The sequence below is a fragment of the Oratosquilla oratoria genome, chromosome 27 (assembly GCF_046742065.1).
Source record: "Oratosquilla oratoria isolate Oo_2021 chromosome 27, ASM4674206v1, whole genome shotgun sequence".
In the NCBI taxonomy this organism is placed as follows: domain Eukaryota; kingdom Metazoa; phylum Arthropoda; class Malacostraca; order Stomatopoda; family Squillidae; genus Oratosquilla; species Oratosquilla oratoria.
Window position 1 is genome coordinate 2,309,080 of NC_134803.1, and position 25,693 is coordinate 2,334,772.

At 37.5% G+C, this 25,693-nt stretch overlaps 1 protein-coding gene across 1 annotated transcript in view; it reads right to left on the bottom strand.

Annotated features, from left to right (window-relative positions):
- Positions 1–25,693, bottom strand: part of TBC1D16 (TBC1 domain family member 16) — a 164,779-nt gene that overhangs the window by 88,230 nt on the left and 50,856 nt on the right. The window lies entirely within an intron of this gene.

Below are 25,693 nucleotides of genomic sequence, written 5' to 3' on the forward strand. Positions count from 1 at the left end.
CACTTTTTAATCTACCAAGGCATTTACTCACTTCTCTCAGTCTACATTCTACCTCCACCTCCACTCCACCCTTTTCTGCCACATTTGTACCCAAGTATCTAAAACTATCAACTTCCTCCAGTCACTCTCCCTTAATGCTCACTTCCAGTCTGCTGCCACTTTCACCCCTTGTACATCTCATCACCTTCCCTTTACCCACATTTATCTTCAACTTTCTTCTTTCACACACTTTCCCAATCTTTGTCACCAACTTCCTCAATCCCTCCTCTGATCCTGCTACAAGCGCAGTGTCATCCACAAACAACAGCTGGCTCACCTCCCACTTTTCTCCATTTTCTTTAAACATCTCCAATCCCTGACCCACCACCCTTGCATTTACCTCTCGCACCACCCCCATGCATAAATTGAACAGCCAGGATGACATAACACATCCCTGACGAAGTCCCACCTTTACCATGAACCACTCACTCTCTCCATTTCTAATCCTGACACATGCTCTACTACTCTCGTAAAAACTCTTGACAGCTCCTAGAAGCTTTCCTCCTATCCCATATATCTGCAAAACCTCCCACAGTGCCTTCCTGTCTACCCTGTCATAAGCCTTTTCCAGATCCATAAAAGCCCAAAAAACATCCTTGCCTTTTCCTATAGATTTCTCACATATGGGAAAAGGTAAGGATGTTTTTTGGGCTTTTATGGATCAAGAAAAGGCTTGTAATGTACCTAGACAAAAACAGGAAAGGGTATATATAAAATCCTGGTATAATAAAAAGTGCAGTGAGGCAAAATACAGAAGAGATAAAGCCTGGAAAGAAGGAAAAAAGGAAAAATCTGAGAAATGGAAAATATACACCAAACTAAGAAATGAATATGTAAAAATACGTAGAGAAGAAAAAAGAAATCATGAAAAGGACATAATAGATAAATGTAAAGATCAACCCAAATTATTTTATAGATGTATAACAGCAAGCTAAAAAATAAACAGGAAACACTTAAATTACGTCAAGGTAACAGAGAATACACATAAGATATACCATAGAAATGGCAGATATTATGAACAAACATTTCAAATCTGTATTCACCAATGAGGTTTCGTTTTGATGTTTTTTTGTCACACTTGCTTTATGTTCACTGCCATTTACTCTTTTTATTTTATTTGGTTTTATTTGTTTGGTTGTAATTTAGCCGTTTACCCTTGACATTTCTTTGCGGACATTTGGTCCTTGTTCTATGTTTTGAAGTACTGTATTCACGTTAGTGTTACGTTAGAGGCTTTTTGCTACTCTTGTTTTTTGTTCACAGCCATGTGTCTTATTTTATTTGTATTTTTGTAGTGTATTTTTGTTTTTAATTTAGTCGTTTGTTCCTGATTCTTCAGTGCGGACATTTGGTCCACTTCTATTTACATCTCTGTCCTGTTTTTTTTTTTGTTTTTTTTACTGTGTGTCACCTATGGTTACTTTTGCTTCGCTTGTTTTATGTTCACAAATATGTAACTTTTATTTGATTTTTTTTATTCTAATTGGTATTTAATTTGTATTGTAATGTATTGTACAATTGACTGAAAGGGTGAACCTTTCCCAGGTTTACCATTTCGGTGATTCATAAAGAGTTCACATTCTTGTAACCGTTATACCCCCTGAAGACGATTCCTGGACGGGAATCGAAACGTTGGGTAAATAAACCCTTCAATTGAATCTGGAGTTTACAGTTTTCCAATATATATATATATATATATATATATATATATATATATATATATATATATATATATATATATATATATATATATATATATATATATATATTGACTATATTATGACAAATAAAATTGAAGGTGAAAGAAGTTGACGAGGAGAAATGGGAGAATTTTACGCCTTAACGTTTCGACCCGCAGGGTCTTGATCACAAAGCTAACAACTCAAACGTAACCGGATATTTTATACACGGACTGGTCATCTTATGGGACGCTTCGGAGAGCTTGTTATTTTATCTGCGTATTCTTTTATTATTAATAAGCTTGTGGCTTTTGCTAAACATATAAATCCTTCTCTATGGTTAATGTTGTTATTAGTGTTGATATATGCTGCCTCAATTGTCTTCCTTAGTTTCTTGGATGATCCTTTATTTAATACGGTTGTGTTGTTCCAGTCCGGAAGGTGACCATGTTTATCCACATGTATTACTATGGAGTTAGATGTCCTATGGGCTTTTACGTCATTTTTATGTTCATATATCCTTTTATTAAGTCCGCGACCAGATTCACCAAAATATGAAGAGGGACAGCTTTTACACGGGATTTTATAAACAACGCAGTATTAGCAAATTTATACATGGAAATACTCGAAACAGAAGAATACATGACTATAATGGGTAGGAATAGTAAATGGTTTAGGTATGTTGATGACATACTCGTAATTGTACCTAGAGATACAGACATTAATAACAAACTCAGGAGATTAAACAGTGTAAATGAAAATATACAATTTACTGCAGAAAATGAAAATAACGGAAAATTACCTTTCTTAGACACAATTATCCATAGAATAGATAAAAATGTGAAATTTTCAGTATACCGGAAACCCACCAATAAAGAAGACTATATACACTTCTACTCAGGACATGATGACAGAACTAAAACAGGTATTATAATAGGTTTCTTCCTCAGAGCATTTCGTATATGCAGTAAAGAATTTCTAGATCCTGAATTACAACATATTACTGAGACTTTCATCAAACTCAAATATCCAAAAGGTCTCTTATGTAGGTTGAAAAAGAAAGCCAAAGAAATAATCAACAAAAGTAAAGATGAAAATAAAAATAAGAATGATAATAAACGTAATAATGAAACCAGATATATCACAGTACCAAACTCTAATGTTAATTCATACCTAGACACTTTTCTTCTAAAAGCGGGTATCAAAATAGCCAGGACGTCAGGTAGCAAAGTAGGACATTTGGTAACACGTAGCGACAATAATCCCACTAACGAAAACAGCGTTGTTTATAAAATCCCGTGTAAAAGCTGTCCCTCTTCATAATTTGGTGAATCTGGTCGCGGACTTAATAAAAGGATATATGAACATAAAAATGACGTAAAAGCCCATAGGACATCTAACTCCATAGTAATACATGTGGATAAACATGGTCACCTTCCGGACTGGAACAACACAACCGTATTAAATAAAGGATCATCCAAGAAACTAAGGAAGACAATTGAGGCAGCATATATCAACACTAATAACAACATTAACCATAGAGAAGGATTTATATGTTTAGCAAAAGCCACAAGCTTATTAATAATAAAAGAATACGCAGATAAAATAACAAGCTCTCCGAAGCGTCCCGTAAGATGACCCGTCCGTGTATAAAATATCCGGTTACGTTTGAGTTGTTAGCTTTGTGATCAAGACCCTGCGGGTCGAAATGTTAAGGCGTAAAATTCTCCCATTTCTCCTCGTCAACTTCTTTCACCTTCAATTTTATATATATATATATATATATATATATATATATATATATATATATATATATTTATATATATATACATACATATACACACAATGATGGAGTTCAATACAAAAAAGTGTAGTATAATGGAATTTGGAAAAAGCAAAAACAGAATAACAGGAGCATATAAATTGGGAGAAGGAATAAAAAAAGTAGAAAATGAGAAGGACCTGGGAGTCATTGTTATGAATAATATGTCACCTGAGAAACATATAAATAAGATTTTTGGAGAAACTTATAATCTAATAAGAACAATCAAAGTTGCATTTACATACCTGGATGAAGAAATGGTGAAGAAAATCCTAATCACCCTGATAAGACCAAGATTGGAATATGCAGCAACGATATGGTCACCAAGTACAAAAAAATGTATAAAAAAACTTGAAAGAATACAAAGAGCAATTACAAAATTGGCACCAACACTCTCAAAACTATCATATGAAGAGAGACTAGAAAAACTTGAACTACAGACACTAGAGCAAAGAAGAGAGAGAGGAGATTTGATAGCTATTTACAGAATCATGAAAGGCATAGAAATTACTGATAGAGAGAATCTGATAAAATGGGATGACAGAAATACAAGAGGACACGGAAAGAAAATAAATAAAGACAGCTATAGAAGAGATTTGAAAAAGAACAGCTTTCCTCACAGAGTAATAGACAGTTGGAACAAGTTAGATGAGAAAGTGGTGTGCGCAAAAACAATACATGAATTTAAAAATAGTTTAGATAAAATGAGATATGAAGACCCCACGAGCATAGCTCCCCTTCCCGTAAAATACAACTAGGTAAATACAACTAGGTAAATACACACACACACACACATATATATAATATATATATATATATATATATACATATACCAAAACCTTTTTCCCCCTTACATGGGGGGTAGCCAAAAAAGGCATAGAAAACACTCCCACCCACTCCATTTCCTATATATTCCACTCCCCTCCACCCTCCTCCCTCCCTCTTATCTTGGCACCTCCTGGATGACGGGTCATCCCTGCATCCTGTCCACTGCCCTGGGTCAGAAGCAGTGTTGCAAGACACAGCACATCCACAGCAAAGCCACTTCATAAATTCTGTGACCCCCTTCTCCGTCCCCCCCATGCAGAAAAGGAGAAGTTGGGGAGAAATCCCTTCGGGCTGCATCAAATTTTTTCTCTTTATATATATATATATATATATATATTTATATATATATATATATATATATATATATATATATATATATATATATATATATATATGTGTATATATATACAGACACAAACTTTGCTTAATGAGTACCTCACATAACAAATTGAAAAAAAAAAAAAAGACTTGCTTAACAAGCGACAGTTCATGATTCACATGCCTGATGCAAAGGCTCTTTTCTAGCGAGCTAGCCATGAATCCTGAGGAGCATCTCCTTGTGACTCATGGCGAGCTTGTTCCCGTCTGCTTCTTGGCCAGTGTTACCACTGCTTGAATTTTTCTACTAAATCTTGGATTTTTTACTTCAGTCTTGGAGTCTTGAATTTTTTTCTTAACATCCAGTAATCTCGTAGTTTTCAATTAACTCAGCTGATGAGTGCATAAAAAATATCCAGTATTACACCCGCAACAAATTCAATTAATTATAGAACCATGATTATCTATTACTTTGGACTATTCTAACACACTTTTCTTCTATGGCATTTCTGTAGTAAATGCCACATTTTTGAGTTATGCGTATTTTCTTTCTAGCAAATCATATGTAATCATGAGTCCCACAGGATTCTTTCTCCCAATCAACATTTATCCTGGGGGGCCATAACTCCACACCTTTAGTTTGAACATGGTGGCTATAATGCTAGATTATCCATGTGTGGGAGTGGATAGGCTAGGTTAGGTTTGGTTTAGCTGATTAAATTAGAATTACCCACTCATATTTTACTTCCCCACCAAAAACCCCCAATTCCCAGCTCCCAGGCTTTTACTCTTAAAACTGTGAAGGAGGAGGGAGTGGTATACCTAAAAAATGAGGCATTTCTAACAGAAATTTCATAGAACTAAAGAGTAGAATTTTCCACAATAGTATAAAACATCTGTCTATTTTGAATAACAGAATGTTTTAATGGTAGAATTGTAGGGGGTGCATAACTTGAAAGTGCAACATTTTCAACAAAAATATCATTGAACAAAGTGTCTCAAAATTGTCTAAAACAGTAGAAAACATGTTTTTGTGATAAGATTTCCTGCTGGTGCAATTCTGGATATTTTCCAACTATATTGTAATAACTGCATTGTGGTAACGAAGTGGATCATGAAACGCAATTGGAATAAAACAAAGGATAATGTGGTGATTGATTAGTGATTAAATAAAGTGTCATAGATCAGTTCATTATATTCAGTATGATGCCAGTGATGGGAGCTGGACACATTTCATATATATAAGGAGAGAATCTTCAGTTCATGTTACTGGGAAGCTCAGTTATCAGTCTGTGTCAAGCGCTCATTCTGCCAACACCTTAATGTTGCTTGTGATTGTACATTTTCCAAGCTTGTGTTCAGACACATTGTGATTTTTTTTCAGTGCAAAGCTTAACCCTAACAAGAATGCCCTCAAAGAAAAAAATGCAAGAAGACAAGGATAAGAAGACAAATCACTGTAGAAATGAAACATGAAAACATTGAGAAGAGAGAACAAGGTGTGAGTGTGGCTGACTTAACATGCACATACAATTGGATTACATCAACAATTTTAACTATCCTCAAGAACAAGGACAAAATTAAGGAGAGATGCTCAAAGGGAGTGACAAGAATATCTATGCAACAGCCATGTATCCTTGATGTTGAAAGGTTGCTTCCCATATGGATAAACAAGAAGAAAATGCAAGGCAACACTATTAATGAGAGCATCATTTATGAGAAGGCAAAAGCAATTTTTGCTACCTTGCCAGGAAAATGCCAAAGAGCAGCAATGGACAAAGAAGAAGCATTCAAGGCAATCCATGGGTGGTTTGAGAAGTTTAAAAGAAGAACCAACATCCACAGCATTGTGAGGCACAGTGAAGCAACAAGCTCTGACACAAAGGTAGCAGAGAACTTCATCAGTGACTTTAGGAAGCTTGTGGATTCTAAGGGTTACCTGCCACAGCAGGTTTTTAATTGCAACAAGATGGTCTTTTCTGGAAGATGCCAAAGCAAATCTATATAACAACAGAGGAAAAGGCATTGCCCGGCTGCCTGGTCACAAGCCAATGAAAGACCATCTCAATTTGCTGTCTTGTGCCATTTGAAAGTGAAATCACTGCTCATTTACCATTCAGAAAATCCATGAGCCTTCAAGAAGTGTTATGTCCAGAAGAGCAGGCTAAGTGTGATGTGCAGATTCAACAGCAAGGCTTGGGTGATACAAGACTTTTTTACTGATTGGATCCATGAGGTGTTTGGTCCTTCTGTGAAAAAATATTGGGTCACATGAAGAATTGTCACCCCAGAATACCCACATGAAGAATCATCACCACCATGAGATCCCACTTGAAGAATTGTCACTCCATTACACCAAATATCAGCAGTGGAATAAAGATTAGGGTAGGTTTGGTTAAGTTGAATGAGGGTTATGCTTATTGTCATCAACTTATACAACAAAAGAATTGTAAACCCAGGACGGTCCACATGAAGAATTGTCAACTTAGGATAGCCCACATGAAGAATTGTCACTCAGTCGAAGTCTAGGGTGACTATTCTTCATATAATCCAAAATACTTGCTTGAGATGAATCTGCCACTTCATGTCTTACTCGTTATGGACAATGCTCCTGCCAATTCTCCAGATCTAGAAGATGACCTCCTTGATGAACTTCAATTCATCATGATCCAGTTTCTGACTCCCAACACCACTCCTTTACTTCAGCCCATGAACCAACTGGTCACCTAAAACTTTAAGAAGCTCTACACTAAAGCTCTCTTTGAGCATTGTTTTGAGGAGACTGAGGGGACCAATCTCATTCTCAGAGAGTTTTGGAATGACCCCTTCCACCTTGTTCCCTACCTCAAGATCACTGACAAGGCATGGGAGGGGGTCACCAAGAATACCCTTATTTCAGCTTGGAAGAAGTTTTGGCCAGACAGCAGCATCACTGAAAGTGACTTTGAAGGGTTTAAGTCAGTGCCTGTGGAGCCTATGGTCCATGAGATTGTGTCTGGCCAAGACCATGGTGCTGCAGGTGGATAACAACAACATAGATGAGCTTGTGGAAGAGCATAGACAGGAGCTGACCACTGAAGAACTTATGGAGTTGCATTCTATTTCACAGCAAGAAGTTGTGGAGGAGATTTCATCAGGGGAGGAGGTAAAAGCCTCAGCAGAGCAACAACCTTCCAGTGCAATAAGTGATATGCTTAAAGCATGGGAAACTGTTTCATCGTACATTGAGAAGTATCACCCTAACAAGGCTATGTGCTCTACAAATTAATTTAATAATAATGCTGTGTTGCATTTTTGCCAAATTTTGAAGTGTAGACAAAAACAAATGTCTCTAGACAGCTTTCTAGTGAAAAAGGATCCTAAAGAAAGTGCCAGTTGTGCAAATGTTTCCAAAAGATTTAAAGCTAGCAAGTCAGTTGAGACTATTATAACAGCAAGTTGAGAGGAAACTTCCTTGGTGGAAGATTCTCCTTCACCTCAATAATCCTCCCTCCTGTCTCCATCTCCCTTGCAACAGGAGCTACTTTTTTTTATAGAAATTCCAACAGTATTTATATATATTTTTTTATAAATCATTTATTCTTTACCAAGTTCATTTAGTGTACATTAAAATATTTTTATTTTATGCATTATATATATATATATATATATATATATATATATATATATATATATATATATATATATATATATATATATATATATATATATATATATATAGACGCTCCTCAACTTACGTTTTAGTTACGTTCCGAACGGCCGAACGTAAGTTGAAAATGAACGTAAGTTGTTACTGTACTATACATCCGTAAATTCTATTACCGTATCTTATAAAACACCCCTAAATCATTAATTATACACATAACATTGTAAAATAATAACATTAATTTCAAATAAATTAAATTCAAGCAACATAAATTGAGATGGTGGAGGAGGAGGGGGGGGGAGGAGGAGGAGGAGGAGGAGGAGGAGGAGGAGGAGGAGGAGGAGGCAAGGCACGTTCAGTCTGTCGTTTGTGCCATGTAAACAATGGACGCAGCATCATGCGTAAGTATCGTTTGAACTACGGAGAGCGCGCTAAACTAAAAAATTCACTAAAAATTTTTTTTTTACAATTTTTTTTTTACAGTCAGTTCAAACGTAAAATCGAAAAAACGTAAAACGAATGAACGTAAGTAGAGGAGCGTCTGTATATATATATATATATATATATATATATATATATATATATATATATATATATATATATGTATATATATATATATATACAGGTAAACGTCGACTTACGATGGCATTAGGTTTCGATAGAGCCATCGTAAGACGATCTTATCGTAAGTCGATCCCCACTCTGTTCCGTGGTCACTGTACCTAGCCTACCTGTATATTAACCACCAGAGATACTGAATATAGCCTATTAAACATGTACAGTAGTTTATTTAATTATTTTTATCCTTTTTACCATATTCAAACACTATAATATGTATTTTCAGTACGGAACTTAAATCTCGCGGGCAGCAGCCAATGCCAGCCGTACGACGTGACGTAATAATACTCGCATCATAAAATATAGTCACCGCTTATATCGATCGTTCTCTCTTTCACACCCGCGAATTTTGAAAACCACAGAGAATGGGATTTAGGGCACATTTGAGAGAATGTAAAAACACAGGGGCGACTACAATAAATATAATCAAGACGCCGATATGGCAGCGTCGCGAATCCACTTGCTCCTCATGACGCCTACGTGTGCGGCACCGTATGGAAGGGGTTAAATTATCATATCGTCGTCGTCATCGTAAAGTCGAACAATCGTAAGTCGCGGCCATCGTAAGTCGACGTTTACCTGTATATATATATATATATATACACACACACACACACACACTTCAACGAACGGACGGCATAGAGGACGTTCTGAAGAAAATTGAAGTTTCGTGGATCCCAAAGCAAAGAGAAGTGCCTATTGTATTTGCAGGGTGGGGGGAAATTGCTCGTGGGGTAGTGGGAAAGTAGGGAAAGAGGAGAAGGGGAGGGATTGCTGGGGGAAATGGAAGGAAATGAGGAAGGAGTAGACTTGGCCCAGGCAGACAGGCGAAAGGTAAACAAACGGCCCCCCGACCAGCTGAGTGACGATGAAATGTCTAATAAAAATGTAAAGATTAGAAGTATAGATAAGAGCAATACAGTAGAAAGTGATGAGAATATTTTCCAGGGATTTAAAGAGGGTGGGGGGGGACACCCTAATCACCCTGATAAGACCAAGATTGGAATATGCAGCAACGATATGGTCACCAAGTACAAAAAAATGTATAAAAAAACTTGAAAGAATACAAAGAGCAATTACAAAATTGGCACCAACACTCTCAAAACTATCATATGAAGAGAGACTAGAAAAACTTGAACTACAGACACTAGAGCAAAGAAGAGAGGAGATTTGATAGCTATTTACAGAATCATGAAAGGCATAGAAATTACTGATAGAGAGAATCTGATAAAATGGGATGACAGAAATCCAAGAGGACATGGAAAGAAAATAAAAAAAGACATCTATAGAAGAGATTTGAAAAAGAACAGCTTTCCTCACAGAGTAATAGACAGTTGGAACAAGTTAAATGAGAAAGTGGTGTGTGCAAAAACAATACATGAATTTAAAAATAGTTTAGATAAAATGAGATATGAAGACGGGACCCCACGAGCATAGCTCCCCTTCCCGTAAAATACAACTAGGTAAATACACACACACCGGAGAAGAGAGGGGATCTGATGGCTGTTTGCAGAATCGTGAAAGGCATGGAAGTTGTTGATAGAGGGAATCTGATGAAGTGGGATGATAGAAGTGCAAGGGGACATGGAAAGAAAGTCAAGAGGGACAGCTGCAGAGGGGATCTGAAGGGGGACAGCTTTCCTCGCAGAGTGGTGGACAGTTGGAGCAGGTTGGATGGGAGGGTGGTGTGTGTGGGAATGGTGCATGAATTTGAAAATAGTTTAGATAAAATGAGTTATGAAGACGGGACACCACGAGCATAGCTCCCCTTCCCATAAAATACTAGGTAAATACACACACACACACACACTTTCGTCGAATGGACGGCGAGAATTGGAGTTCCGAAGAAAAAGGAAAATCTACGTGGATCTCAACGTCCAGGAAGTACCTTATTGTATTTATAGGGAAGGGGAAAGATCGTGGTGTAGTGGGAAGGTGATAAAAAAAGGAGAAGGGGAGGGATTATTGAGGGAAATGGAAGGAAATGAGGAAGAGGGGGACATGGTCCAGGAGGCCAGGCATCTTGTAAACAAAAGATGGACCGATGATGACGACGATTTCGGTGATGACGGGATCAACAAAAATGTAAAGATTAGAAATATAGATAAGAGCAGCACAATGGAAGGTGATGATAATAGTTTCCAGGGATTTAAAGAGGGTGGGGGGGGATACCAACCTCCCCCGATTAGCAAGACTAGAGGAAAAACTTGATAAGATGACCGAGCATTGGGAAAACAGGTTCGGTAACGTAGCCAAGATTGCGCAGAGAGTTGAAAGATTGGAAGAACTAGAGAAGGCGAACAAAAACTTAACTTTAGAAATAGAAGAATTAAAAAGACAGTTAAAAGAAGTTAAAGAAGAGAATGAGGAATTAAAGAGGAATAATAAAGACAATAAAGAGGCCATAGCAAAGGAAGCACAGGGCTGGAAAAAAAATCCAAGAAAGTAAAGTTGCATTTACTGACATAATTAAGCAACAAATGAAAGAACAAACTGAAGACTCAGTTATTAAAGTGATGAGACAGAAGGAAAATATAGTAAGAGACTTAGCTGACAAAAAGAAATGTATAATTATATTAGGAATGGAAGAGAAATTTAACCAAAATAGAACCACAAGAATTAAAGAGGAAAAAGAAAAAGTAAACAGTTTACTAGAATTAGTTCAGGAAGATGAACCTGAAATCATGAAACAAATTGAAGAGATGTTTAGACTCGGAAAATATAGTACAGATAAGACCAGACCAATTAAGATTAAATTCAGGTCACAAACAACAGCAGAGAATATCTTAGCAAAAACAGGGAAGCTAGCAGCAAGTGAACAATATAAAAAGGTATGGATAAAAAGAGAAATGAATAAAGAGGAAAGAGAGGAAGAAAAAATGAAAAGGCAAGAAGCTAAAGAAAAAAACGAGAACAGAACGGAGTCAGAAAAAGAAGAATTCTATTGGAGAGTAGTGAATATGAAAGTGAGGAAATGGACCATAACAGAGAGAAACAAAAAAGAAACAGAAAATACAATGGAAATAACAGAAAGTTAAGAGTGTCCTACACAAATATAGATGGATTAATAACAGGACTGAATGAACTGAACGAGTATCTGAAGGAAAAAGAACCGGACATAATGGGAATTGTAGAGACAAAATTAAAAGGTCCACTACCACACAACAGCATAGGACACAATGCATATAATTATTGGATTAGAAACAGAGAGATAAAACAAGGGGGTGGAGTTATGTTCCTGACTAAGAAGGATATAAACGTGAAGAGTGTCACATATGGAAAGAATAGAGTAGAAATGATTATGATAGAAGTAGAGGACAGAGATAAGAAGAGAAGAAAGTTTGTAATAAACTATGTGCCCCCAAAAACAGCCTTGTGTGAAGAGAGTGAAAATAAAAGTATGTTAGAAGACACAAGAATAACATTAAACAAGATAATGGAAGATGGAGGAAGAATAGTTATGATGGGTGACTTTAATTGCAAAGAAGTCTGCTGGGAAGAGATGACAGTAAAGGGTGGAGAAGACTCATGGGGAAATGTTCTACTTGAGATGATTATTGACCACACAATGACACAATGGATTCAAGAGAACACTAGGTATAGAAATGAAGAAGAACCATCGAGACTAGACCTAATAATCACATCAGAACCTGAAATAGTGGAAAAGATAGAATACCAGGCACCAATAAGTAAAAGTGACCACATATTGATAGAACTAGAACTAAATGAGGAAAAATACATGAAAAGAAATTAACAATATAGAAAAGGAAGATTGATGTATGAAAAAAACAAATTTTGATAAAATAAGAGAATTCTTTCAAAATGAAAACTGGGAAAGAATACACAAAGAAGATACAACAGTAGAAGAGAAATGGAATATTTTGACAAAAATTTATAAAAAAAAAAAAAAAAAAAAGAGTGGAAAAATATGTCCCAAGACAAAAACAAGAAAAAGAATATGTAAAGTGCTGGTACAACAAAAGTTGTAAGGAGTTGAAAGACAAAAGAGATAAAGCTTGGACCAAATGGAAGACAAAAGACCTGAAAAATGGAAAATATATACTAGTTATAGAAATCAATATGTACTAGTGTGCAGAGACAAAAAAAGAAAATATGAAAAAGATGTCATAGAAAAATGTAAAGATCAACCAAAACTATTTTACAGATTTGTAAACAATAAACTGAAAAACAAACAAGAATTAGAGAAATTACGACAAGGAGTTGAATACACAGAGGAAATACAAATGGCAGAAATTATGAACAAGCATTTTAAATCGATGTTTACAAGGGAGAACATACAACCTGGAGAGATCGAATGGGAAGAAGTCCCCCCTATGAAAGAAATAGAAGTAACAAAGAACAAAATAATGAAACACTTGCATAATCTTGATGTCTGAAAATTGCATGGACCAAATGAAATAGCAAACTGGATTTTGAAAGAATGCAAGAATGAACTGGCAGACAAAATACATAGCATAATAAAAAGTTCCTTGAAAGAAGGAAAATTTCCAAAAGATTGGAAAAGAGCAAATATAGTACCTATATACAAAGGAAGAAATAAAGAGGACCCTACAAACTATAGACCAGTCTCTCTAACAAGTACAATAGCAAAAATATGTGAAAGAATGATCAAAAGTAGATGGGTAAAATATTTAGAAAAAAAACAAAGTGTTAAATCCAAGGCGTCATGAGGAGCAAGTGGATTCGCGACGCTGCCATATCGGCGTCTTGATTATATTTATTGTAGTCGCCCCTGTGTTTTTACATTCTCCCTAATCTGCTCTTAATCCCATTCTCTGTGGTTTTCAAAATTCACGGGTGAAAGAGAGAACGATCGATATAAGCGGTGACTATATTTTATGATGCGAGTATTATTACGACACGTCATACGGCTGGCATTGGCTGCTGCCCGCGAGATTTAAGTCCCATAGTGAAGTGGTTAAGAAATTAGAAACTGAAGGAGGAATACAGGGCAAACTGCTTAAATGGATGGAAGACTTTTTGCAAGAAAGAAAAATGAGAGTAGTGATAAGATTAGTGGAGTTCCACAAGGAATAGTTCTGGCCCCAATGATTTTTGCTATATATATATTAATGATATGGATAAAGAAATTGACAGTTACATGAGCTTCTTTGCAGATGACGCAAAACTGTTAAAAAAAAGTGAACACGGAAGAAGATTGTGAGTCACTACAGAGTGATCTAAATAAAGTATGGCAATGGAGTAGGAAGTGGGAGATGGAGTTCAATATTAAGAAGTGTAGTATAATGGAATTTGGAAAAAGCAAAAAAAGAATAACAGGAGCATATAAATTGGGAGAAGGAATAAAAAAAAGTAGAAAATGAGAAGGACCTGGGAGTCATTATTATGAATAATATGTCACCTGAGAAACATATAAACAAAATTTTTGGAGAAATTTATAATTTCATAAGAACAATCAAAGTGGCATTTACATACCTGGATGAAGAAATGGTGAAGAAAATATTAATCACTTTGATAAGACCAAGATTGGAATATGCAGCAACGATGTGGTCACCAAATACAAAAAAATGTATAACAAAACTTGAAAGAATACAAAGAGCAATTACAAAATTGGCACCACCACTCTCAAAACTATCATATGAACAGAGACTAGCAAAACTTGAGCTACAGACACTAGAGCAGAGAAGAGAGGAGATTTGATAACTATTTACAGAATCATGAAAGGCATAGAAATTATTGATAGAGAGGATCTAATAAAATGGAATGAAAGAAATACAAGAGGACAAGGAAAGAAAATCAAGAAAGACAGCTATAGAAGAGATCTGAAAAGGAATAGCTTTCCTCACAGAGTAATAGATATTTGGAACAAGTTAGATGAGAAAGTGGTGTGTGCACAAACAATACATGAATTTAAAAATAGTCTAGATAAAATGAGATATAAAGACGGGACACAACGAGCATAGCTCCCCTTCCCGTAAAATACAACTAGGTAAATACACATATCAACCATCTGATAGTTGACACTTTGACATGGTGGATAGGCTTGAGAATCTTAATGACTACAAAAGCTAAGTCTATAGAGATAAAATCTCTTCAGGGTCACCCATATCAAACAGGTTTTGTAAGAAAGATCAGACAAAGAGCAACTCACATGCACAGTCGCAAGACTCACTGCTAACTGGCACATCCCTGATGGGGAAATTCCTCATAGATATATGGGGTACCATTGTAATGGTGGCGTGGACCATTGGGCACCCTATAGATATATAGGGCTTCACCAAATATAATGAATAAGGTGACACCAGAGAAATATCTCACCAGAAACCAGTTGGCACAGAGGTGAGATTACTGACAAAAAAAAAATTCATAGCAAACATAAACAGCACAACCAAAAGAAAACCGGGTATTCCTGTTGGGTCATTGTCTCCTAAAGGTCCAACCGCATTGCCTCATGTGCTTATGGGCAGTGTGCCACCGAATGTTAGTAACCACTGTCCAAGCACATCCAAGCCTTGGACATTAAACAACATGAAGAAAATGAAGATCTATACTTACAACATAAGAAGTCTCTCAGAAGACCACAGGCTGGAGAGTTTAATGGAAGAACTAGACAACATCAAGTGGGACATCGTACGATTGAGCAAAGTCCGAAGAGTGGAAGAAAAGCTGATACAATTACAAGATGGTCACCACCTGTTCTACTATAGAGGTAAGGACAAAGAAAGATCTAGTGGAGTAGGATTCTGGATAAAACAAGAGGTTGCTGGTAACGTAGTCAAATTCAGTATTTTGTCAGACAGGGTAGCTTGGATTGTGATTAAGTTGTGTAAAAGATATATTTTAAAAATATTTCAGGTTTATGCACCAACTTCACAGAGTTCAGATGATGAAACTGAGCCCTTCTATGATGATTTAAGTCCGGTAATAGATCAAGAAAAAAGTAAGTACATGTTGGTAATAGGAGACTTTAATGCTAAAGCGGAGATGGGAGATGAGACATGCAATGGGAAGTTTGGAGTAGGTGAAAGAAATGACAAAGGTGAGATGTTAGTCAATTTTGCAGAGAACTACAACATGAGGATAATGAACTCTTTCTTCCAAAAGCGTGTTGGTCATAAATGGATGTGGAGAAGTCCAAATGGAACAACAAAGAACAAAATAAACTTCATATTAGGAGATGAGAGCAAAAGCGTTAGCAATGTTATGGTCATAAATAAAGTCAACATAGATAGTGACCATAGAATGGTAGGTTGCACAGCTAAATTCAATTTCAGAGCAAAGGTTAAGGATGATAGTAAGAAATTTCAGTTAGAAATTAAAAATAGATTTGAAGCTCTATGAACTAACAAGGACACCGTGGAAGATATTAATTTGAATTTAGTGAATATCATTAGGGAATCGGCAGAGAAAGTAGGAAGTACAAAAAATATTAGAGAAAAGAAATATTCCAAAGCTACAAATGACCTAATTAACCCCTTCCATACGGTGCCGCACACGTAGGCGTCATGGACTTAGATCTCGGTGGCAGCAGCCAATGCCAGCCGTACGACGTGTCGTAATAATACTCGCATCATAAAATATAGTCACCGCTTATATCGATCGTTCTCTCTTCACCCGTGAATTTTGATAACCATAGAAAATGCGATTACAAAAGAATTAGAAAGAATGTCATTATGGAGGGGCGACTACAATAAATATAATCAAGACGCCGATATGGCAGCCTCACAAATACACTCACTCCCCATGACGCCTACTTGTGCGGCACCGTATGGAAGGGGTTAAAAGAAGGACCATGCAGATTAAAAGCAGGAGAGACAAAATAGAAAGAGTAGAACTAAACAAGCTTATCAACAAAAGGCAGTGATTTCAGAAAAGAAAGAGAAACATGGATGAAGTAGAGGGAGCTATTCAGAAAGGTAAAAGTATTAAAGGGACCGAGCACAGACATGCTTTAGGAAGACAACAAATTATGTTTGAAAGATAGAAATGGAGAAATCATTAACCTCTTCAGTACGGGCCAAAATCTCGCGGGCAGCATTAGCTGCCAGACGTACGATGTGTCGTAATAATACTCGCATCATAAAATATAGTCACTGCTTATATCGATCGTTCTCTCTTTCACCCGTGAATTTTGATAACCATAGAAAATGTGATGAAGACAGCTTAGAGAGTATGTCATTACGCAGGGGCAACTACAATAAATATAATCAAGATGCCGATATGGCAGCCTCGCGTATCCACTTGCTCCTCATGCCGCCTACGTATGCGGCACCGTATGGAAGGGGTTAAATGCAGGGACAGAATGGTAAAAAGATTAGAAGAATTTTACCAAGAGCTTTACTCATCGAAGACCATAGCTGAGTCAGTAAATTCATGTGTAGACATTAGTAGTGTACTAGAGATTACTAAAGAAGTAGAATTTGCTCTAAAAACTATGAAATGAGGAAAAGCAACTGGGGAAGATGGTATATCAAAGATCTGTTGAAAGACGCAAGTAAATTAGTTCATATTAAATTAGCTCAGTTGTACACCCAGTGCTTTTTTCATCAAGAAAGCATTCCTGATGCATGGTGCAATACTATAGTGATTTTGCTTCATAAAAAAGGAGACCAGAAGGACCTTTGTAACTACTGACCGATTAGCTTGCTATCAAATGTATATAAAATATTCTCCAAGATCCTTACAAATAAACTAAGTAAAGTTTTAGATGGAAACCAATTGAGAGAACAGGCAGGCTTTAGGAGCGGATATTCGACTCTAGACCATTTGCAGGTGATAAACCAACTAATCGAGAAAACGACAGAATACAATATACCTCTGTGTCTAGCTTTTGTAGATTACAAGAAAGCCTTTGACTCGGTAGAACAAATAGCAATACTAATCTTGCTATGCAAGCAGGGAACAAACAAACAGATCGTAAGAGTTTTAGAAAAGATTTATGCAAATGGTACTGCTATAATTCGACTACATAAAGATACAGAAAAGATCAAGATCGAGATAGGAATATGGCAAGGCGATACAATTTCACCCAAATTATTTACAGCTTGCTTGGAAGATATTTTCAGAAGATTGAGTTGGGAAAAGAAAGGTTTAAAGATTAATGGCGAATGTTTGAACCACCTAAGATTTGTGGATGACATTATTCTTATTTCAGAAAAAGCAAAAGACTTGCAAGATATGCTGAGTGATCTAAACAAGGAAAGTCTCAAAGTAGGTCTAATAATGAATAAAAGTAAAACCAAAGTAATGTTCAACACGAAAAATCGAAGTAAAGAGATTGTAATTGATGGTGAGAGTCTTGAAGAAGTTGAGGAGTACAATTATTTTGGGCAAATGGTGAAAGTGATGAAAGATCATGATAATGCTAAAAAAAGATGTATTACAATTGGTTGGAACATGTTTGGTAAGTATAATAAAATCCTGAGAGGCTCTCTACCTTTATGTTTGAAACATAAAGTTTATAATCAATGCATTCTGCCAGCAATAATCTATGGGTGTGAGACTTGGAAACTAACAAAGGCAATGGAAACAAAGCTAAGGACTGCACAGAGGAGAATGGAGAGATCAATGATGGGAATAACACTGAGAGACCGAAAGAGAGCAAGCTGGGTGAGAGAGCAGAACAGAGTGAAAGATACTGTGGAGGCAGTAAAAGAGAGGAAGTGGAATTGGGCAGGTAAGTTAGTGTGAACGACTGATGAGCAATGGAGCAAGTGTGTTACTGAGTGGACGCCACATGATAGGAAGAATGGAAGAGGGAGACCAGACAGAAGGTGGAGAGACAAGATAGAAAATTTTGCAGGAGTGACATGGCAGAGGATGGTGCAGTTGTGTGAATCATGAAATGTTATGAAGGAGGCCTTTGTTCAGCAGTGGACACAGGATGGCTGATTTGATTGATTGATTGATTGACACATATCAAGTACTGTAGATGTCGTAACACATGAGTAAAATAAAACTTAAACCCATTCTCAGAGAAAGATAAGCTGAGATACAGAGTAGACCATATATTTCAACCACAGCTAGAGGTCGAAACATACGGTCTACTCTGTATCTCAGCTTATCTTTCTCCAAGAGTAGGTTTAAGTTTTATATACAGTGGTACCTCTATTTATGGTTGCCCTTATGTATACGAAATTCTATGTATGCGGTCAGATTATGGGGAAAATCTTGTTGCTATTTACGCAGAAAATTTTTAGTTACACTGACACATTGGTGTCCATTACTGCACAGAAATGAAATCCCGCACCACCATCTTGCTGATGTCACCATTCACGCGTTGTGTTGTGTCTCCTCCTGCCATCTTTTTTGTTGTGTGCATGACTGGTACTTCTTTCGGTGCCTACCCCTTGGTATTGTACTGTTTGTTCCTTTAAAATACCCCCAAAACAGGTGAGAAGTCCTACTGACGCTGGTGCTCGTAAGAAAACCAGCATCACCATTGAGAAAAAGAGGGAAGTGATTGCCAAAGCTGCTCAAGGTTTATGTGTGTATAAGCTGGTGAGAGAGTTTGGTATGCCTGAGTCAACAATAAGAACCATTCCTTTAAATAAAGATAAAATTCTGTCAGCTAATGTGTCTAAGGGTATAAGGTATGTGAGCTCACATAAGAGGCCAGCATTGTTGGAGGAGGTGGAAAAGTTATTGCTTGTGTGGATACGGGAGAAGCAGCGTAAGAGTGACAGCTTGAGTGAGGAAATGATCTGTTCAAGGGCTCGCCAAGTGTATGCTGTCCTGCAGCAGCAACATGCTGGTACCAGTGGCCAGCTTACACCACCTTCAGTGCCCTTTAAAGCCAGTAGGAGTTTTCCACACAGAGTGGTGGATCTCTGAAACAAACTGGATGAAATAGTGTGTGCACAAACTATACAAGAATTTAAGAGCAAACCAGACACTGCAAGATACAAAAATGGGACACCAAGAGTATAGCTTCCCTTCGCATAAGATACAAGGTTCAGTGCTTCTTCCAATAATATTTCTTGTCTATATCAATGACATGATGGAAGAAACAACAAGCTATGCCAACATATTCACAGATGACGCAAAAATCATAAGACTGAAAAATGAGGATGGTAGACTACTGCAAAAAGATCTAGATACTATTTTTGCATGGAGCTAAGAATGGGAAATAAAGTTCAATACAAAAAAATACTATGTACTGGAAATGGGAAAAAGCAGCACAAGGCCATCCTTAACCCCTTCAATACGATGACGCCTACATATTGTAGTCATACCTCCATGACCCCCATACTCTGTAAACTGGCTTCATCATATTTTCTATGGTTATCAAAATTCACGGGTGAAAGAGAATGAGTAATACAGTGGTAACTTTATTTTCTATAATGCGAGTATTATGACACAACATCGCACGTCTGGCAACTAATGCTGCCCCGCGAGATTTTGGCCCGGAGTGAAGGGGTTAAACTTTTCCTTGGGATGTAAACCCATTACAAATGCAAAAGAGGAGAAAGGCTTGGGAGTGTTGATAAAAGACAACCTGTCATTGACAGTCATATCAGCAGGATTGTGGAAGAGACATATGGACTACTGCAGAAGATTAAAGTGGTGTTCCATTATATGGATGAAGAGATGATGAAAAAAACTCATTGAAACCCTGATACATCCAAGACTGGAATATGCATCAGTAGTATGGTCCCCACACAGAGTGAAGGATATAAGCAAGATTGAGAGAATACAAAGGGCAGCAACCAAACTGGTCCCAGCCTGGCAGATAAACCATATGAGGAGAGACTAAAGTTATTGGATCTGTCAACTTTGAAAGATAGAAGAGAAAGAGGTGATATGATTACAGTATTCATTTCACTAAAGGAGATAAATTGAATTGTCAGAAGAGATTTCCTGATTAAACATGGGAGGGTTTTAAGAGGTCATGGAAGTAAATTAAGATAGACCACATGTCTCAAGGATGTGAAAAACAGTTTTCCATATAGATCCATAAATATGTATTTACCTAGTTGTATCTTACAGGAAGGGGAGCTACACTCTTGGTGTCCCATCTCTATATCTCGCCATGTCTAATTTGCTCTTAAGTTCATGTATGGTTTTTGCACACACTATTGTTTCATCTAGTTTGTTCCATACATCCACCACTCTGTGGGCAAAGCTGTTCTTTTTCACGTCTCTTCTATAACTATCCTTTTTGAGCTTCTTCCCATGTCCCCTTGTATTTCTTTTATCCCAAGTCACCTCTTTCTCTCCTTTGTTCCAGAGTCAGCAATTCTAGTTTTGACAATCTCTCTTCATATGGCAGTTTTGATAGTGTTGGGGCCATCTTCATAGTTGCTCTCTGGATTCTCCCAATTTTCCTTATATTCTTTTTGGTACTGGGTGACCACAGTGTCGCTGCATACACCAATTTAGGCCTTATCAGTGTGACTAGTATTTTCTTTCCCATTTTTTCATCCAAGTAAAAACTATATTGATCTTAGCAAGTTGTAGGTTTTCCCGATAATTTTGTTTATCTATTTAACAGGGGCATGTCCTTTGTGATGATTACTCCTAGGTCTTTTTCAGATCCCACTTTCTTTACTTCCTTTGCACCAATTTCATATTGTCCTGATATCCTTTTTTTACTTAGGTGATATAGCCCAAGCTCAAACAATAGATAAGTTAAAATTTAGATATGATAATTGGAAATCAAAGATATAGATTAAATAGGAACTGTACACGAATTTGAGTCTAGGTGGGTTAGAAAATTAGAGAATAGGAGACAGGACCCAATGAGCATTACTATCTTTCCTGTATACTACAATTAGTTGAATTAGGCAATTACAAAAAAGGCCAGGGGATGTGGCATGGGGGAAATGGAGGAAGAGAAGAAATAAAACAAAAGAAGCTTACAAACAAGCTAGGAATGACTATACAAGAATTTGTGGGGAGGAGGAAAGCAATTTTGAAAGAGATGCTGTAGATAGATGCAAAGATGAATGGAAAATGTTTTACAGGTTTATAAATGGTAAATTACGACAGGAAAGTAATCACCAAGTTATTTGTGGGTGGTGAGATCTTTGAAGAAGCGTCAACTTTGGCAGAAGTAATGAATGAATTTTTCCAATCGATCTTCACAAAAGAGAGCACTTTTTTGGAGGAAAGCAAGGGTAGCAAAAATCCAGGTCTAGAAAATATTAATGTGGAAGTGAGGGAAGTGCTCAATCTCCTGGGATTATTGGATGTAACAAAAGCTTCAGAACCTGATGGGATCTCAAACTGGGTACTTAACCACTTTTGTATGATGGTGCCTATGTAGGCATCATGAGGTGCAAATGGGTAAACAAGGATGCTGGCATCGGCATCTTGATTATATATTTCTTTGTATTTGTACAAGAGTTACCCCCAGATTCTGTGAACTGGTTTCATCACATTTTCTGTGTTTATCATTACTCTGAGTAAAAGGGAATGAGTAATACAGCAGTGACTATATTTTACAATGCAAGTAGTGTGATGAATTGTGCATATGGCAGCTGATGCTGCACATGAGAATTTGACTTGTGATGAAGAAGTTAAAGGATGTAGGGAACTACTAGCAAACAAAATTCAGTCTTATTACATGTTCACTGAATGAGGCATTGTGCTGCCTGATTGAAAAAGGACAAATATGGTGCCAATTCATAAATGTGGAAATAAACAACCACTAAATTATAGGTCGGTATCTGTGTCCAGAAACTACTGGAGAGTTGATGGTGATGTGTCAAGAACCAGAACTGATGATAGCAAATACAGTGTTTAGGGAAGAAAGTTAAGCATAAGTACATATGGGAGAGGGTGGTGGATGGAAGGGTGGTAGATAGAGCGTTAATGGACTATGTAGTGGTAAATAGTACAGTAGGAAGAGTTAAGGATGTACATGTTCTAAAGGGAGAGAGTGGGGCAATATCAGATCATTTTCTGGTGGAAGGTAAGTTGAGAGTGGAGGATAGATGGAGAAAGAGGAAAAGGGCAAGAGGTAGGGAGGTGCTTAGAGTGAGTGCTTAAATGAGAAAGAAATGAGAAGGAGTACAAGAAGAAGCTGAGAGAGGAGTGAGAGGAAGTGAAGGATAGAGTAGAACTAGGAGTGGAGGAGGAATGGGGATGGTTCAAGGAGGGAGTCACAAGGTGTGCAAGGATGGTGTGTGGAACAAGGACAACAGGAAGAAATAGAAGGAAGGGTAGTGAGTGGTGGAATGAGGAAATGAAGAAGGTTGTAGAAGAGAAGTGAGCTTTCACAGATTGGTTACAAAATAGGACAAGGGAATCTTATGAGAGGTACGAAGAAAAGAGAAGTAAAGCATAAGATAAAGGAGGCAAAGAGGAGAGCGGATGTGAAATGGTGTAAGAGTACAACAGAAAATTTTGAAAGTAATAGAAAAATGTTTTGGAGAGAAAAGAGGAAGAGGAGGCAAATCAAGTAGAGATGAAATGGTAAAAGGTGCAGATGGAGAGATGATAATGGAAGAGAAGGCAGTAAGAGGAAGATGGGCACAGTATTTTAGGAAGTTGCTAAATGTGAAGGAGGATAGGGAAGGAAAGATAGTTGCAGTGGGAAGTGCTAAGAAAATGAAAGTGATGAGTGAGGAAAATGGAGGAGAAATGAGGAAAGATGAAGTGAAGACAGTTAAGATGATGACAGCAGGTAAGGTACTTGGTGTGGATGGATGTTATGCAGAATGTCTGAAAAAAGGCAGCACAGTGATGGTGGACTGGCTGGTGAAGTTATTTAATGTTTGTTTAAGAGAGGGTAGAGTGCCAGAGGACTAGAGGAGTGCCTGTATAGTTCCACTCTACAAGGGAAAAGGGGATAAGTGTGAGTGCAGTAGTTTCAGAGGGATCAGTTTGTTAAGTGTAGTTGGGAAGGCTTATGGAGAACAAAAGAGGGAGTAATTCATGAGGAACAGTGTGGGTTTAGGACAGGCAGGGGTTCTGTAGATCAGATTTTTGTGGTAAGACAGATATGTGAGAAAGCTATAGGGAAAGGTAAGGATTTTCTGGGCTTTAATGGATATGGAAAAGACTTATGACAGGGTAGACAGGAAGGTACTGTGGGAGGTATTGCAGATATATGGGATAGGAGGAAAGCTTCTAGGATCTGTCAAGAGATTTTACAAGAGTAGTAGAGTGTGTGTCAGGATTAGAAATGGAGAGGAGTGGTTTGAGGTAAAGGTGGGATTTTGTCAGGGATGCATTATGTCACCCTGGCTGTTTAATTTATACATGGATGGGGTGGTGTGAGAGGTAAATGCAATGGTAGTGGGTCAGGGATTGAAAATGGTTAAAGAAAATGGAGAAAAGTGGGAGATAAGCCAGATGTTGTTTGCAGATGACACTGTGCTTGTAGCAGGACCAGAGGAGGGAAGCTAGTGACAGAGTTTGGGAAGGTGTGTGAAACAAGGAAGTTGAAGATAAATGTGGGTAAAATTAAAGTGATGAGATGTACAAGGGGAGAAAGTGGCAGCAGACTGGAAGTGAACATTAAGGGAGAGAAACTGGAGGTGGACAGTTTTACATACTTGGGTATGAATGTGGCAGGAAAGGGAGTAGTGGAGGTGGAGGTAGAATGTCAATTGAGAGAAGCAAGTAAATGCCTTAGTAGATTAAAAAGTGTAATGAGAAATAGACAATTGGGAATGGATGCTAAGAGGAGATTGTATGAAGGAGTGAATGTGCCGACAGCACTGTACAGGGCAGAAACATGGAACATAAGAGAAGAAGAGAGGAGGAGTTTGAATGTGCTTGAGATGAGGTATCTGAGAATTATGATAGGGGTTACTAGGTTGGATAGAATGAGAAATGAGGAGGTGAGGAGAAGAACGGGGGTGGAAAGGAGTTGGGAGACAGGGTTGATGAAAGAGTATTGGGATGGTTTGAACACATGGAAAGAATGAGTGAAGAAAGACTAGTAAAAGAGGTGTGGAAGGCAGATGTGGAAGGAGTGAACATGAGAGGGTAACCTAGGATGAGATGGGGTAAAAGGGGCTTTGGGAAAGAAGGGAATGTCTGTTGAGGAAGGACGGGAGAGAACAGAAGATAGGGGTGAATGGAGAATGGTTGTATATGGATGATGCTGTGATGAATGAGTGGGGGATGAGGAGTGAGGGAATATGTGTAAGAAAAAAATTTATGCAACCCAAAGGGAATTCTCCCCGTCTTCTCCTTTTCTGCATGAGGGGATGGAGGGAGGGTCACTGATTTAACGAAGCAGCCTTGCTGTGGATGTGCTGTATCTTGTGACACTGCTTCTGACCCAGGGCAATGGGCGAGATGCAGGGATGACCCCGTCATCCAGGAGGTGCCAAGATAAGAGGGAGGGAAGAGGGTGGAGAGGAGTGAAGTGTGATAGGGATGGAATGGGTGGGAGTAGTTTTTATGCCTTTGTTTTTTGGCTATCTCCCTTATAAGGGTGAAAAAAGCCTTTAGTATATGTATATATCACTGTCCAGCACACTAGTGAAATTATGTGAAAGGTCTGTGAAAGATCGATAGATCTAACATCCACAGCGAGCATAAGCATTCCTGTATTCCTCCAGCCATGGTTAGTGGGTTCCTGGAATAGTATTCCTTAAATGTTTTCTCTCAGTGCGTTCCTGCATTAGCACTCCCAAACTATTAAAGCGTCCCTCAAAAAAAATAGTTAAATCCTCAAAAAAAACAAAAAAACACTGCATTCCTCAAAAACACTCCTGTGCACATCAAAAGAACTATTCTGCAACTCAAAAATGAAACAAAATATAAGGTAATGATATATCAGAGCTTTAAACATTAAAATAT